General features: G+C 47.2%; 1 protein-coding gene across 3 annotated transcripts in view; it reads right to left on the reverse strand.

The window, feature by feature from the left end:
* The window catches only part of G2E3 (G2/M-phase specific E3 ubiquitin protein ligase), a 446,104-nt gene that overhangs the window by 355,976 nt on the left and 74,349 nt on the right, over positions 1 to 15,779 (reverse strand). For 2 of the 3 annotated variants that reach the window (XM_086936985.1, XM_086936986.1), the window contains exon 2: positions 11,464 to 11,583. The gene's annotated coding sequence lies outside the window, so the exon portion shown is untranslated. Of the gene's footprint in view, positions 1 to 11,438; positions 11,584 to 15,779 lie in introns of all 3 variants that reach the window. The other variant, XM_086936987.1, reaches the window with a different exon arrangement.

Consider the following 15,779-nt stretch of genomic DNA (forward strand, 5'->3'; position numbering starts at 1 on the left):
GGAAACCTGAACATGAAGTTTAACCATTTTGCATTTTCTGGGATTGCGAAGAGATCTCGGTTTGCCATTAAACACACGGCCCAGTACTTCCTGTGTAGCTCCCATTCGTGGGAGTTGCCTGCGCAGTTTGTCCGATTTGGATTTTTCCCCAGGAAGGTGTTTTGTTACCAGGGTAGTGTCCCATTGAATCACCCATTTCCTTATCTACTGCCCTAGTTTGGACAGCGGGAACAACTTTGTTCCTCCCTGCTTGTTGAGGTAAAACATAGGCAATGTGTGGTCTGTCTGTAGAAGCACTGCCCGCCATTCACATGCACTTGAAAGGCTTTCAGCACTAGGAAGAATGCCTTTAGTTCCAGAGAGTTTGTGTTTCACAGCTTCACAGGGCTCCAGAGGCCTCTAATCTTCAGTTTCCCATGTGAGCTCCCCAGCCTTTGTGAGCCGCATCTGTTGCTATGGTCAGTGAGAGTTGTCAACTTGAAAGGTATCCCTACACTCTTTCGTCGGGATCCATCATTCTACCGTCTTCTGAACCCTTGATGTGACAACCACTAGATCCTCCCTGTGGTTTGTGTCCATCCATCATCCATTGCAGATCCATTCCTGTATGGGTTGCATATGTAGTCTTGCATGACGTATAAGGTGGATGCATGCAGCCATCGTGCCCAGCTTCATGACAGTCCTCGCTGTCAGACTGTCCCTTCTAGTAGAGGAGAAGTTTGCTACGCTATTGCTAACGTTCTCTTGAGGGCAGGGTATGCTTGCGCTGACCTAGAGTCCAATGTTCCTCCTGGAACATCTTCACTCTCTCCAGGAGTGGTGACAGCTTTTTGTAGTTAATGGTAAGCCCTGGAATTTGGAACGTTTGGCTCCACCGAAGAGTAATCCGAGGTATTTCTTCTGCAGGTGGTGCGAAGGTAGGCGTCTTTCAGTGCTAATGTGGCTCTATATTCTCCCCTTAGGAGCAGGATCACTTCTTGTAATGTTGCCATTTTGAAATGTTGCATTTGTATGAACTTCAGGTACCCAAGGTCTAGGATCTAGGTCAGTGTTAAACCTTATTTTGGTACTAGGAAGTATGCGGAGTAGATACCATCGCCTGTTTCCACCTGTGGAACTCTATGGCCTGCTTTTTGATGGGTTCCTGGACCTATTCTTGCAACTATGAGTTCCCGCTCCCTTAATGTTCTAGGCTGGAACACAAGCTGGTGGTTTGGCAAGTTCTATGCCGTAGCAGTGTTTTATAATGTTTAAGGTCCAAATGTCTGTGGTGATTGACCTCCATTCCTGGATGAATTCTCCTATTCTTCCCCGTCCCCACTCGTGTTATGTGGCAAGGCTGTTGGTGGTCTGAGTCAGTTGGTATTTCCTCCCCTCGCTGGATGTCCCCTGCCTCTGAGCTTTCTGCAAAAGGGCTGCCTCGCCAGGTATTTCCACTGCTGCAGAGCAGCTTACTGTGCAACCGGTTGGCTGAAGCCCTGCTGGTGGTGGTGTTACTGGGTTGTTGAGAAGCCTGCTCTGCATGAGGGTCTTCTGTTGAGGGCACTTCCCATCCTGAAAGCGCCTATGAACGGTCTTCTCACATATGTCTACTTGCGGTGTCCGTTGCATCTAGCGCAAACTTGAGGCAACAGTTGGAGATGTTCTTGCCCTTAAGGAGGACTGCTTTTGCTTTAACTCCTCCAGGAGGTATTGCATCAGATTTTCCATCTCTTGCCATTGCAGGTGTCCATATCGCTTAAGGAGAGCGCTTGAGTTTGCAATTATCCATTGATCATCGCCTCCCCTTTCCATCTTTCTACCCACCAGGTCCATTCTCTTGCGTTCCTACTCCAGAGATGGACAGTTCGATGTGGAGTATTCTTCCCCTTTCTGGCTGTGGCCACTATGAGAGTCTGCCGGTATGTTCTCCCCCTAATGTACCAGGGAACTTTAGTAGAATGCTTGCTGGGGAGATGGGTAGGTATAGGTTCACCTTCTGAGATGGCATGAGGGTTTGAGGAGGAAGCATGAATCCACCCGCTCTACTCCAGTTGGACCCCATGTGCGTCTGCCGCCACCCTGATCAGTCCATTGTACATGGTCAGGTAGTCTAGGGGCAAGGGCCTCGAAGAGTAGCTGTTGACTCCTTCCCCTGATTTCCAGCATAGAGATCCTGCCACTAGTCGCTGAACCAGCTCTGCTTCTCCACCCCAGAATGGCTCTGCCTCGTAATCAAAGAGGTTCTTGTGTTCTTTCTAGTCCTGTTCTGGCGTCCGACGTGATGTCGGACAAATCTTCCAGATCCCTCGCCTCGGAGAGCTTCATTGGGATACAAAAGGTCCTGAGGGAGTCTGCCTCCTTCATTTGACAAACTATTTTTTATAAAAGCGATCCATGCCGCGGTTTCCCTTTAATGTCAGCCACGGCCCTTTCCTTACTCCGCTCATCTAAGGAAAGGGGCACAGCCGTTATTAAAGAGAAAGTGCTGCATCGGGCAGTTGAAAAAAAAAAAAAAAAAAAGAAAAAAACACTTGATTGAGTTAGGCCCCGCAAATAGGCCAGGCTGCCACGTGCTATGGGAAAAAATAATAAAGCTCTGTGAGCGTGTCCTGCCATTTGACGAAATAGTGCTCTGAGGCGGTAATCAAAGCCTCCAAAGTAACATATGTAAAAGGGGGTGTCGTCCTTGGAGGTTACAAAATGAGACAAGGCAGTAATAAGGAGGGACTACTAAGCCTATTATTGATCAATAAAAAGCCACAATTTCCAAAGGACAAGCCAATGAAAAATATGGGCGAAGAGTGGGCGGATATTCAAGTCCATACCTGAATACAGCGTGCCTCGCAGAGCAGCACAAATGCATTGCCAAGGCTCGACCTAAAAACTAGAGACAGAAGGACATACCACGATTCCGGACCCAAACACTAGATTGCGCTATAGATGCATGCAATGTGTATCCAGAAAAGGATTCATGCTGCAAAACAATTGTTAAGATCAGGGATTGTATTGCATCTGAAATCACTACAGTGCAGACTATCCTTCAATGTTCTACAATTGAACCAAGCTGCCTCTTCACGCGGTCCAATCTGCTAACATTTAGAAAGGATTTTTTTGATAAACTTTTATTAAGATCAGTCCTTCTGGCTCTCCTATATACTTAGCGGTAGCAGAGAAGCTTTGTCCTCATCATGCTGATAGAAGAAATGGATTAACAGCTTGTCTATCAGGTATTTTTCCAGATAAATTGAAAACAGCCATGATTAGATCTCGGTTGATAATACCTTCACTGGAACCCTCTGGTTTCAGTAATTTCATACCAATTTATTTGCTTCATTACCCGGTCCAAATTCCTTTAAAAATGTAGCTTCAATATTTGGAGAGCACAACAGTGGACGACTCTAAATTTCATTATATTAAATCTGTTTAAAATGGAATTGGAGCAGCCTTCGACTACCTGGTCTTGCTCCCCGCTGCAGTCCCTGTAGCACAGAGCCAGCGTCCCAGCCCACCAGCTAGCCAGTACCACAGTTTGAGACCCAATCGCCCCACCCCCGTTTTTTCCCCCACTAAAGCGCTCATTGTATGGTTTTTGTCTGTGCTTCTGTACTGTTGACAATATTCTTTTTCATTGTGTTGCTGCACTGTTTTTTTTTTGTGAAGTGTTGTCCACTTTACACTTTTTATTCTCCGTTTTTTTGCTGGATTGTTTTATCTTGTGGTCTGTTCTGATCCGGTTCACTCTGGTTCACCTACTACCCTCCCACCTCCACAACAGACCATCCCACCTCCCAGGGCTACTTATTGGAAGCCACAGCATGTGTGCCAAAGGCAAGTCTGTCCACGCCTGGACCGCGCCCAGCACCTGAAACCCTGGCCCTCCTCACTCACTCACTCAAGTACTCCGCCGCAGAGCTCCGTACCCTGGACCTCACACGCAACAACTGCTGCCTTTCATCTCCTCTATCCACAGGGGGACCTTTCACCTGTGGCCTTGTCACAGCCACCCCAACACCGACCACATTGAATAATGACATGCAAAACCAGGCTGCCAACAGCCTGCCTATCCCTCCCGCCCCCTCCAGACCAACTCTACTGCCTCATGATCAATGCCAGATCACTCTGTAAGCATGCTACTGAAATCTGGGACACCATCACCCCCGACGGGATCAATGAGACCTGGCTCACCCCCACATCAGCCCCAGACATCGCCATGGCAAATCCCTGCAGCTACAAGTTGAAACACCACAACCGCACCAACAGACAGAGGGGTATTGCCGTCGTAAACAAGGAATCCATCACCAATGACACCATGCCAATCAGGAAACACATGAATTTCCAGCTTTGCGTTGACGTCAAAAAACACCAAAGGCACCCTTGCATACCGTAGGAAAGTGCCTCTTTTGGACATGGTTAGCCCTCCTAGAAAATATGGTAATTTCGACTGGAAGTGTGCATAGTCCCTGCCAACCAAGTCCCCTGTGTCGGAGCTCCTTCTCTAAACCTATACCTATTGTTTCCACAATTGGCACCACTTCAGTGCACATACAAGTAACTTGTAAAAGGTACCACTGGAGCCAAGGGCCTGGAGGTTAAAGAGATTTCCCAAGGGCAGCAGCACAAATTGTACCACTTTAAGATACCCCTCACCAAGCACATGCAGCCTGCTTGTCTTGGTGCAGACAAACAGAAAAGTCAATATGACACTGCATGGGCTATAGGTAAGACACCCCTCTAGGAGGCCTTAGCCCTATATCTCCTGTGCATGGGCAGATATGTCCCTGCAATATCCATGTCAATTCCTGGATATTGTAAGTGACCAGGGGAGCCATAGTAAGTACATGGGATGGACCCTTGTCATTCGGAGTCGCTGAGCTCCATGATGGCTTCACTGAAGTATGGGATGATTGGTACGAAACATCTCATCATAATAAACCTGCAGTGATTCCAGTGTCCGATTTATTAAAAAAGTGCATACTGGACACCCATTAGAGGGGTCCCCTAAAACCTACCAACCCTTAGTGTGGGCACCGATTGGCCTAGGCAGGCCTGCGACCACCAGACAGTGCTCTGACCTCATGGGGGAAGTTCCTGCGCTCTCAGAGTTAGAGGACAATGTCTTTCCTTAGTGGAGGTGCCCACCCTTTCTCCAGGTCAGGAAGAGCCAGCCATCTGTGGTGGGGAGCTTTGAAGGCCTTGCTGCTTTCCTAATGCAACCCCAGCCTCTCTGGTTAGAGCTGGCCACCTTCCTGTCATCATCCCTTTTTGGCGGGAGGACATGCGGGAAAACTGAGAAGGAATAGGGGGTGCTGGCCCTTAGTTAGGGGTCCCTGCCTTACTTCATGGTAGTCCATAATTTAGACATTTACTTGGAACCGTCTCTTGCTCCTCAGGCTGTCAAAGTGACAAGTTCTTTTTTTTTATCGTCTAGTATTTTGCAACATTTTCTTTCTCCACAAGAGACTATGTCCTGATCATTAATCCTTTAATACAAGGTATATGGTACTTCCATCTATAAATGGACTAAGTTAATTCCAACTATGTATCTAAACCTGATGCTTTATTCAAGCAATTTCAGATTCAACATGCTTCTGTGCAATTGAATTGTAATTTACCTAAATTGCAGCCTTACCCTTAATTAAAAAATTATCACTGGCTTCTGGCATTTAATAGAATTTGTTTCAAAGTCATGACTTTATTCCAGAAAGGTATGTACCAAGCTTTCCCAGGCTTCCTGCCTGCAAAAATTCAGTAGGGGACAAACTTCACGTGTATTAAAACCTGGTAAACATAAATCATCTCCTCGTGCTTTGCACTCTCAACCATCTCTGCTGCATTCAGGAAACAGTTAAAACATAGTTGTAGCCAGACTGATAAGTTTGGTGGTGCCAAGAAATCTAGTTGAACGTGCGCTCTATGAATACCCATAACCAACACATGAGTAGTTAGTAAATAAGGAGTAGCAGAAGATCCGCTACCAGTAGCACTTGGAACAATATTAAAGCGAGGCTGCTAAGGTAGTCACAGAAGAGGCAAAAGATTAAATGTATGGTTCTGAAGTCAGTTGTCACAGAGTACTAAATTGTAAATGTAAATTGGCACTTGTATAGCGCACTACTCACCCGCAACGGTCTCAAGTCGTTTGTACGAATACCGCTGTGGAACCCATCCTGGCTTTCCCTGTGAGGCGTCCACTCCTGGGCACCCCCAAGGTGGAGGCCAGGCATCCTTAGCGTTGTGGGGGCCGTTGTGGAGATTAAGCAAGCAATTGCCCACAGTTGCAGAGTGGGACTCCATGATTGGAATAGGCACCGAGGCGAGAATTATCAGGTCCGTGGAATTTTGAGCCCAAGACATCTGCATCAGGGTCTGCCGCTTTAATCATTGAGCCACACTTCTACACTACTGGTGCCCATGTCACAGTAGGATTGCACAAGCTTTCCTAACATGCTATAAATACTCTTTATGAGGAAAGCTTGCACTGCAAGAGTAGTGTACCCATGATGTGTGAGGGAAACTTGCAATGCCGGTCTCATTGTCCCTGTGGGGGAAGTTTGCAAATATTAACGCTTGTTTGGTACATATTAATGTGTGATGGAACCTTATACTCCAGTACTATGTTATTTATCTATTTAGCATTTTTAAATATCTCACCATACTGCATTACTGCTACCTCAATGCTTTGCCCAAACATACAAACCTAGACAAAAAAAGATTCAAACCCCTTAAATGACAATGGTGGCACAAAGCAAGTTACTCATCTGTCATTCTTTATCTGCTACCTCCGGAATGGAGTTGGTTGAACCCATCTAGATAGAACTTCTGCTTTTTTTAATGGCAGGTGAATTCGGGGAGCTCAATTTTGGGCACTTTCACACAAAGCAAAATACCCTGTTTCAGCAGCCAAAACAGTTCTTGCTGGATGGGATGTCCAGTAGAAATTCCTTAATGTAGCAGTTAAGAGGTGGAGAGGTGTGGCTCACTGGTTAGAGGCAGCAGACCTGTAAGCAGAGAACGACCAGGGTTCAATTCCAGACGCGGCAGGGTCGTGGACCAGGGGTCAACAGACTCGATAATTCTCGCCTCAGTGCCTACTCTAACCAGGGATCACTCTCGGTAACTCTGGGCATTAAGCTTGCCTCATCTCTACAACGGCCCCCCACAGACGCCGGGGATGCCTGGTTTCACCCTGGAGATACCCAGAAAGGGACCATCTCCCAGGGAAAACCAGGACGGGTTCCCCAGCGGTCTGCAGCGCCAGGACACTCGGTTAGAGTAACAGTGCGCTTTACAAGAATCCCACATTTACATTTACAATTAGGGGTAATAGAGGGTATTCGAGTCATTCTACGTGACAATCTGGATCAAGCATTCTGTGGGACTGAGGAGGATTTGAGGGCAATGAGTACATCCAGTATAATGCACTTCAAGATGACTCATGCACTGAGCAAATCCAGAGGATGAGCCTTTTTCAGGGGTGTTTGTGCTTTGTTGGAATTTTAAGGACTGTTGTGCTACGGCCTGCCCTAACTCTGAGGAACATCACACCCTATACACATCATGCAGTGTCTGTGGACCAATCGAACAGTAAGAACTAAATTCTGAATATGTACTGGAAAAAGTCTACCTCAATTTTTTTCTGGTGCAAATAATTACAACCTTTGATTTTTACAAGTATTGAAAGCATGGGAAGGGGGTTACGAACCACACCAGAATTCACAAAGGGTCTGAAAATCGTAAATCTTTGTCACGCGGCCCATATGTGCATTGTAGTCTACCCTACATTAGTATGAGCTCGTTGCTGACTCTCCGCTGTGACTCTCTGCTGCTTTGCGCATGTTACTTAGAGTTTATTTTGCATGTGCCACACTAAAACTCGCTCATAGAACCTACGGTTGTTTTGACACTTTGTTCGATCCGGGGCTTTATTGTGAACAAGGTTGAACAACAATGCCCTTTTTTATACTGTTCGGGCCCTAGCACCTAGACAAAACATGCAGATGCAGTTGTTTGGATACCGCCCAGAGACCTAATATATATTCATCCTGCTTCTGGACAAGGGGAGGGAGGTTAAGCTGACCGTGACAGCTCCTTTTATGATTTACAGACTTTTTGATATGCTGACCATATGTGTGGTAGGCATTTTTCTGCTGATTGTGACACGTATACTGCATACTAGAGCACATTAGTTAAAACATTTTAAACTTGCTTGTGTCTGTCAGACATTGTGGATGATTATAAGAGCGTGAGCAAAAGGGTGCGTCTCGCAACCGCGATTCCTGAGAGAGTTGGGAGTGTTGTCTTTGGGGGTGTCTAATCACTTGTTCCTCTGTGAGTGGTAGGAGGGCAAGTGAGACACTATAGCTAGTCAGTCCTAAGCTCATGGACATCAAGGTAGTAGGATAACCCAGTCCCTACATACTAAGGACCCATAATCCCAGGCTTAGTTCTGCGTTTTCGCACAATCCCTGCAACAGCTTAAATATGATTAAGGGGTGATTTTTGCTTAACAAAGATGTAGATACATTTACAAGTCTTAATACATCCATTATTGATTTCTTAATACTTCATATGCTTCTGAAAATTAACAACACATTTTCTATAATCAAGTGCCATTTTTAACCCAAGAAATACACAGCTTGGCGAGTCAATGCCTAGCCTTTTCCCAACAACTATACCCACCGATATTTAAATTGTTTGTATCGCAAATCAAAAGAAGCACCAAGGATGATTGCATAAAGTAATTCAGATTATATGGACGGGTCAGTTAAATTAGTTCTACATCTTAATTTACCCCGATATACTTGGACAACCAAAAACAAACTCATTCCTTGGCCTACCCACAAACACTACTCTTATAAAAACACTCAGAAATATTATTGCAACATTACCAAAACATTCCAGAGTGTGAAGAGTAGGTTTCTAATCATTTTTATTTCACTGGTCACAATAATTTTATGTTTGGAGGTGTATAGTGTGTCATCACAAAATTGATTGTGAATTGCTTTATGTGACAAAGCAAATCTGAGAGGAAGCCACCCGGGCAGCACTGTGTGACTGCACGTGTGAGCTATTGAAGCCAAAACGTCTGGATCAAGGCAGGGGCCTTGGGAAATTTAAATGGTGAGGAATCTGTGGCTAGAAGTATCCGTTAAAGCGGTCAAATCAGCCATTGAAAAATTTTCCACCAATGGATCAACATCCTATTCAAATGACTAAGCAGCAAAGCAACAATGAAATCGCAAACAAGGGCACACCAAGGCATGTAGCTTTATTTCACCATGGCCTTTTCCTTACCATGCAGCCAAATCGTGGATTGTCTCTAGGTAGATTCCTCCTGGTTGCCATCAACAGAAGTTGAACATGCAGAAAACATGGACCAGAAATCCTCTACATTAACAGTCAATTCCTCCTCCTTTCTGCTAAGACGGCCATTTAGGCACAACTCCAAGCTCACAAGCACAGAGTTATTGCAGATTACTCCTCACAGCTTCTTACATAAGCTTGTGTCCAATACTCTTTTACAACAGATGCACACAGTCGAGTGTGCAGCCAGTCTTAAAATATTCATGGACACCCTTCTGAGCTTGAAACTACTGCAACCTAAAGGTTCTTCAACTGAATAGCAGCATGAAGCAGACGTTTCTAAACATCTTGTTTCTTACCATTTCATCAATACCCAGTCCTTACTATCTACTTCTGTCTGGGTTTATAAAGCATGACTGTGTGAGTAATTTGGCAGCACAGCACATATCAAATTGTTTGAGATCACACGCAGGGAGGAGTCAGCGCAAAAATACACATATAATCCTGAATGTAGTGACAGTATTGGTGCACAACTTAAAACTAAGGTTTCAATGAATAAGCACAAGTATGCTGGTGGGTAATCAGGCTCAGGGAGGGCAAACACCCTTTCTATCACGGCTCGGACCACGCTGTGCCTTAACGCCGTCTTCCAAAGCACGAATACTTCTTTACAACGCATTCTTTTGCCAGGCAAGTGTTGTTGGACTGATGTTGGACTTTAAGTCCAACACTTTCTTGACTGGAGTTGGAATAGTACATTATACTAATCCAAAGTCTGGGGCTTTCCCTAAGGCACGTAATTGTAATGACCTGTGCAAGGTAACGGAAGGCGCGGTTAAGACGCATTTGTGGTTCGGACTAAGGCGCTAAGACTGGCATGGTAAATGCCTGTGCGGTTCCGACATTTAACCCTCAGGGAGTGGACTAGGAGGAGATGGAGGACTGGACAACGTAGTGGGCAATGTTACAGAAGGAACAAAAGACAAGTGGAAGAAATACAGTCAGAGGGTAGGAAGCCCAAACACTTTCTGACCAGAGTGATTCTCCAGTACTCTCTGAATGACGGCCTGGTGAACAAAGGCCCTGGTAGGTCTAAGGCACTGGTTGACAGGTGTTAGAACATTTAACACTAGGATAACGGGATACAGAACCAGAAATGGGACCTCTCATATCGAATAACTAAGGCTCCCGTTTTTCCGTTTTTACTGAACTACAGACAGAAAACAGGGTGAAAAACATAAGTGAAATGTTTTTCTTGTGCGTAACGCTCCTTGCTGTCCATGAATTCCAGGCCAACAGCTGAGCAGATAGACATATTGAGGAGTTCAAAAAAAGGATGAGAGATTTCCTTAAATACTGCCATGTATTGACATCTTTGTAAGTAACCCCAATATTTACCTGTGGGTGTAGTGTTTTGTCATATTGCCTGCTTACCTTTCTAAAACAGGACAGATCATGTAGGGGTGCTAGTTTATCAGTTAAATGAATGTGGAAACATCCAATTTACCATTTTACGACTCAATTATTCTCAAAACACAAACTAAATATGGATAAATACCAATAAGATCGCCAAAAATAAATATGGATAAATACAGACCGAAATAAATATAAAACCAGGAGCCAACAAATAACCCACAAAGTGTCGATATTCACAAAGCTCAGTTCTGTAGCCTTACCATACACAGCTACCAATCTTTGGTCACGCTCCACCCGAACTTCCTACCACCTACAATGATGATCATCTGTCTCTCACAAAATGTACCTATTCATGTTTGCAGATCTTCTCTTTAGCTCGCTGCTCATCAACTCACTCTGCAAAACCTTCAACAGTGCTCCATTGTACTCCCAATAGAAACCATCTCCCAGTAATCACTTCCTTGGATGGAAGATTTGACCGTGATGACCACGGTCTTAGTCTGCAAATGCTGAACATTGGAGATCTATCAACCTCTCCAATTTACACTTGAATGGTAAGAACACTTTTACAAACACTGATGTGATAACCAACTGGATTATCTTCAACTCGTCGCTTCCAAATACTCCGAAATCACTATGACCTCAACAATGGAAGAATAGGCCCGTATTTTAAAAAAAGTCTATATGTTACTTTCTTTTTTACCAACATTCCTAATGCAGTCAGCAAAAACACCAACCTTTAACCCATAAGCTTAAGCGTACCTTGAGGGGACTTTGGTGCTATTTCATGTTAAGCACTTGAATGGGGGAACCAGCAAAGGTCAGGAACACTGGCAGAATGGAAGGCGGATGGTAGTTAAACAGCCATCTGAAAGCATTGACCTGCAACGAAGAAAGAGAAGGAAATTATCCTCATCAGTACGGAACGGACAACTTCGGACTTGTACAAGCAATGTTTTATTTAGAGATCGTCTGGAATGCTATAACTCAGAGTTGACGCCAAAATACTAGATGAAAAAACATGTGGGGGGATACCATACAGCCTTTTAGTGCAAGACTCTAAATTGTGTTAAATCATGCAAGGGCAGAAAATGTGTAGAACAGGCACGGATTCAATCTCTTTTCAACAAAGGTTGATCTTTGATGCATCAATTGGAAAGAAAGAGGCTGCTTGGAGAATCAAACTTGTTCCAAAATGAGGAACAGTGGTTAGAGCATCAAGGGCATGCACTAGGGGAAGAAAGATTCAACCACATTTGTTGGCCCAAGACAGGCTCACATAAAATCTGCCATCATCCTGTGCCAGTTTCCTAATCACCTTGCAAAGCTCCATCTCAACTTCACCACATCTCTAGCTGCAACTAGCATTATACTAGAGTACATCCTTACACTTGCGGCAGTATAAGCCAGGAGCACAGATTCAGAAGCATTAGACTGGGATGCTTACATTAGGTTGCAAAGGAATGCTTAGTGGGTTAATCTAAGTGATCACTCCCAATTTCTAACTACCGGAGAGTCAGTACTCATGGTTAACAATTCTTGCTAGAGAGTATGGCTACTTACATTCACAGGGAGCTCTCTGGTCAATATGTTCTCTTACAAGGTAAAATGTTTCACCTGTGTCCGCTAAATAAAGAAGATCCCAAAACAGGTGTGCCATTCCTTTAATTAATTTTTTATGAAAAACAAGGGGGACCCAAAAGGTAGCAGAGGACCATGGGTGTAGATTATTTGACGTGAACAGAGGTCCTGAGCTTAATTAGAGATATAAACAATTTTTGATATATAACACAATAGGGACTATATATTTAACCTGTCGAGCCGGACCAGGATTTTTATTTTGTTACATTCAAAACAATTGGAATACAAAAAGTAGGTGCTTGTAGTAGGGCACAATCCTGTACCAAACTAGTGAGAGACAGAAAATAGAAGCAAGAGTTAGAGCAGAAAATTCACAGGCAAGGAAAAAGAGCAACCTGGACACTTTGAAATCAGTGTAAGCAGTGTTCTCCAGAGTGGAGCATGCAAATTGATACACAATGGTTACAAGTATGTCCACTTAAAAAAAGTCGACGTTTCGATCCATCGCTCAAATAGTTAAGGATCATCATCAGGACTGTAAAAACAATTGATTTGCCTTTACGCCTCGAATGAGGCGGAAAGCCGTACTAAGATTAGTACCAGGACCAGGTCAGGTCGCTGGGGCGGAGGTTAAAGGCTTACGCAGGGAATTTGCCCAATACGCAGCGAGTTGAGGAACACAGGTCGCTTGTTAGCAAAATCCTTCAAGGCAGTTGGCAGTCTTTGTATGGTGGAAGATACGCGATGTGTTTGAACAGTGTCCGGATACGCAGCAGTGAGGCGACGATGCGGTCTTGCCAGCCGGCTTACCGGCTGGCAAGACCGCATCGTCGCCATCACGCCCCCTCTGCTGCGTATCCTGACACTGTTCAAACACATCGCGTATCTTCCACTGGCCTACTGCACTAAACACAAGGTGTACACCAAGCAAAAAAAATACAATCACCTTCAGAGCACGCATTCACCACCTGCCCATTCAAAGACGTATACAGAAAGTCAGCATGAGGGCATGGCTGAGGGGGCGTGGCTTGGGCGCCGATGGCGATGGTCGCCTGAGAGCTCGGCTCCGGGACTAAGCCCGAGTTTATCCTGAAAATCGGTGGCTGAGGGGCACCCCAAACCCCGCATTCGGTTGTGCGAGGCGACGACACCCTGCCGGGGGCCTTAGTGGAATTTGGACGGGGACTGCTCTGAAGAAATGCCGAAGTTTGCGGAGTGGCGGAGTGCGACCCAACATGGCGCCTGGATCCCTTTGTCCCCTCGATCGGAGCTACTGAGCTGAGGAGGACTCGCGGATGTCGGCTGGCACCCGGCTTCATCATCCTCGGTTGTTTTGGACAGTGGACATTGACGGGCTCAGACTTTATGCAACGGGTTCACACTCGATTAGACGACTGGGCGGGTGCCCACGCACTGGAGGGCACCGGGTGTGGGAGCCTTCGGCTACAGGTGGTGGCCCGCATCGCAACTCCGCAGCCAGATACGTCCTCCCGGCCAATTCAACTACATGGGAGGCGCGACACTCTGGCGCCACGGAACAACCGAGGGAGTTGGTGGCCCTCACCCGGGAGCTATAGTGGGTGAACGGGCCTGCCCGTCCAGGCGACGGTTGTCTCCGCCCCCTCATCGGTGCCCTCGGACGACGTGGCGGTGGTGTGAGCCGAGGCGGCGGAGCCCCTACAGGCACTGGAGAAGGAGATCGCCCAGACCCGATGTGAGACGGAATTCCCGGGAAGGTCGCGATCGACTCCTGTACGCGGAGACACTTACTCCGGGACACCTACGGAGAGCCCCCGGCAGCATGGGGAAACCCAGAGGAGCCAAGGGATCCACCCAGACCACCTCGGACTCTGAAGCCCAGGACAAGGAAGAGCAAGGAGACCCCAAAAGACCTGATGGCGCTCCACTGCAGCAACAGTTCGACCGAATACTGGAGGCGATAGAGGCTACTCGGTCGGCCCTCCAACAGGACATTGCTCAGGTGGCGACAGGCCTGGGCCTCCTTAGGGCGGACCATGGTAAACTCTCGGACCGGGTCAAGGAGGTGGAGGGCACGGTGAAAACTTTGGAACCGGCGCAGAGAACCTTAGCTGCGACGATAAAGGATGCCATGTCCCGAATCGAGACCCTCGAACGGAGGGCGGAGGATGCGGAAGGCCGCAACAGAAGGAACAACATCCGAGTGGTGGGCCTACCGGAAAAAATCGAGGATGGTGATATGGTGCGATACTTGGAGACCTGGCTCCGAGACACGGTGGTCCCGGAGGGGCTGTCCTCCTTCTACACTCTGGAACGGGCCCACAGAGTTCCAGCACGACCCCTACAGCAGGGACGCACTCCAAGGCCGGTGGTGGCGCGGTTGCTTCATTTTCGGGACAGAGACTTGATCCTAAACGCCGCCAGGCACAATGGTCCGTTCCAGGTCGCGAACAGTCAGGTGAACATCTTCCCTGACTATACCTACGAGACGCAACGCAAGCGGTTCTCCTTCCTGGCGGTTAAGCGTGAACTCAGAAGTGAGGGCATCCAATATTCCCTCCTATTCCCCGCGAAGCTCCGCGTCATTGTCGACGACAAAACCCAGTTCTTCGACACCCCGGAGGAGGTCTGTAACTGGCTCGAACTGTATCGGACAGGGAAAGATGGTTTCGGCGCCTCGACCCAACGGGAGGATGAGCCGGAACAAAGGAGGCGATCCAAGAGAGTCAGAAATCGCCGCGGCCGCACGGGAGGGCCATCGACTGCGGAGACATCATCGGAGCGGAGGGGAGTGTTGGAGGTTCTGTCGGAACTATCGGGAGCAAGAGATGAAACTCTCGAGGAGGAGGAAGAAAACCCGGGTGCCCAGGGGGCACCATCGGACTCGGAGGATTCAGTGGCAGACAGTACCCATACACCGGTGATCACACCGAAGTCGGTGGAGGACCTCTTAGACGGACAAGGGTGACGGGGTACGCTGCCTTGTTTTGGGTGGGGGCCCGGCAGGGGGGAGGCGGTTGCCGTTCTTTATTGCTGACAACGGAGGAGGGAGGGTTGGGGGGCCTCTGCTCTTGCCCCAGGAGGGTTTGATACCGGGGGGGGCTTGCTATAGTCCTGGTAGCCTGGGCGACGAGGGCCCACTGCCTCCGCCCAGCCCGCACCTGGCCCATAAGGCCTTCCTACGGTGGCGACCGTGGGACTAGGGGAGGTTTTGGGGTTGATACACGCCGAGGTTTGGATGGGATCTAGATGGTGCAGTTTGGGTCCTGTTCTGGGGGGGTTGGGGGGGGGCCTTGTTGGTTTTTGGGTGGTTTGGTTTTGGTTGGGGAAAATGGCCGCCATCAGCGCTGAGTGGATTGATGCTTTTTCTTTGGGGGGACCCAAACGGGAAGACTGTGCAAGAACACTATGGGACAATGGCTGATGTTGCTAACTTGAAATGTGTTACTTGGAACGTGAGGGGGCTTCACACTATGTCCAGGCGTCACAAGGTCCATGCTTATTTAGTGCGTAGGGGA

Source organism: Lissotriton vulgaris, chromosome 9, assembly GCF_964263255.1.
Source record: "Lissotriton vulgaris chromosome 9, aLisVul1.2, whole genome shotgun sequence".
Lineage (NCBI taxonomy): Eukaryota > Metazoa > Chordata > Amphibia > Caudata > Salamandridae > Lissotriton > Lissotriton vulgaris.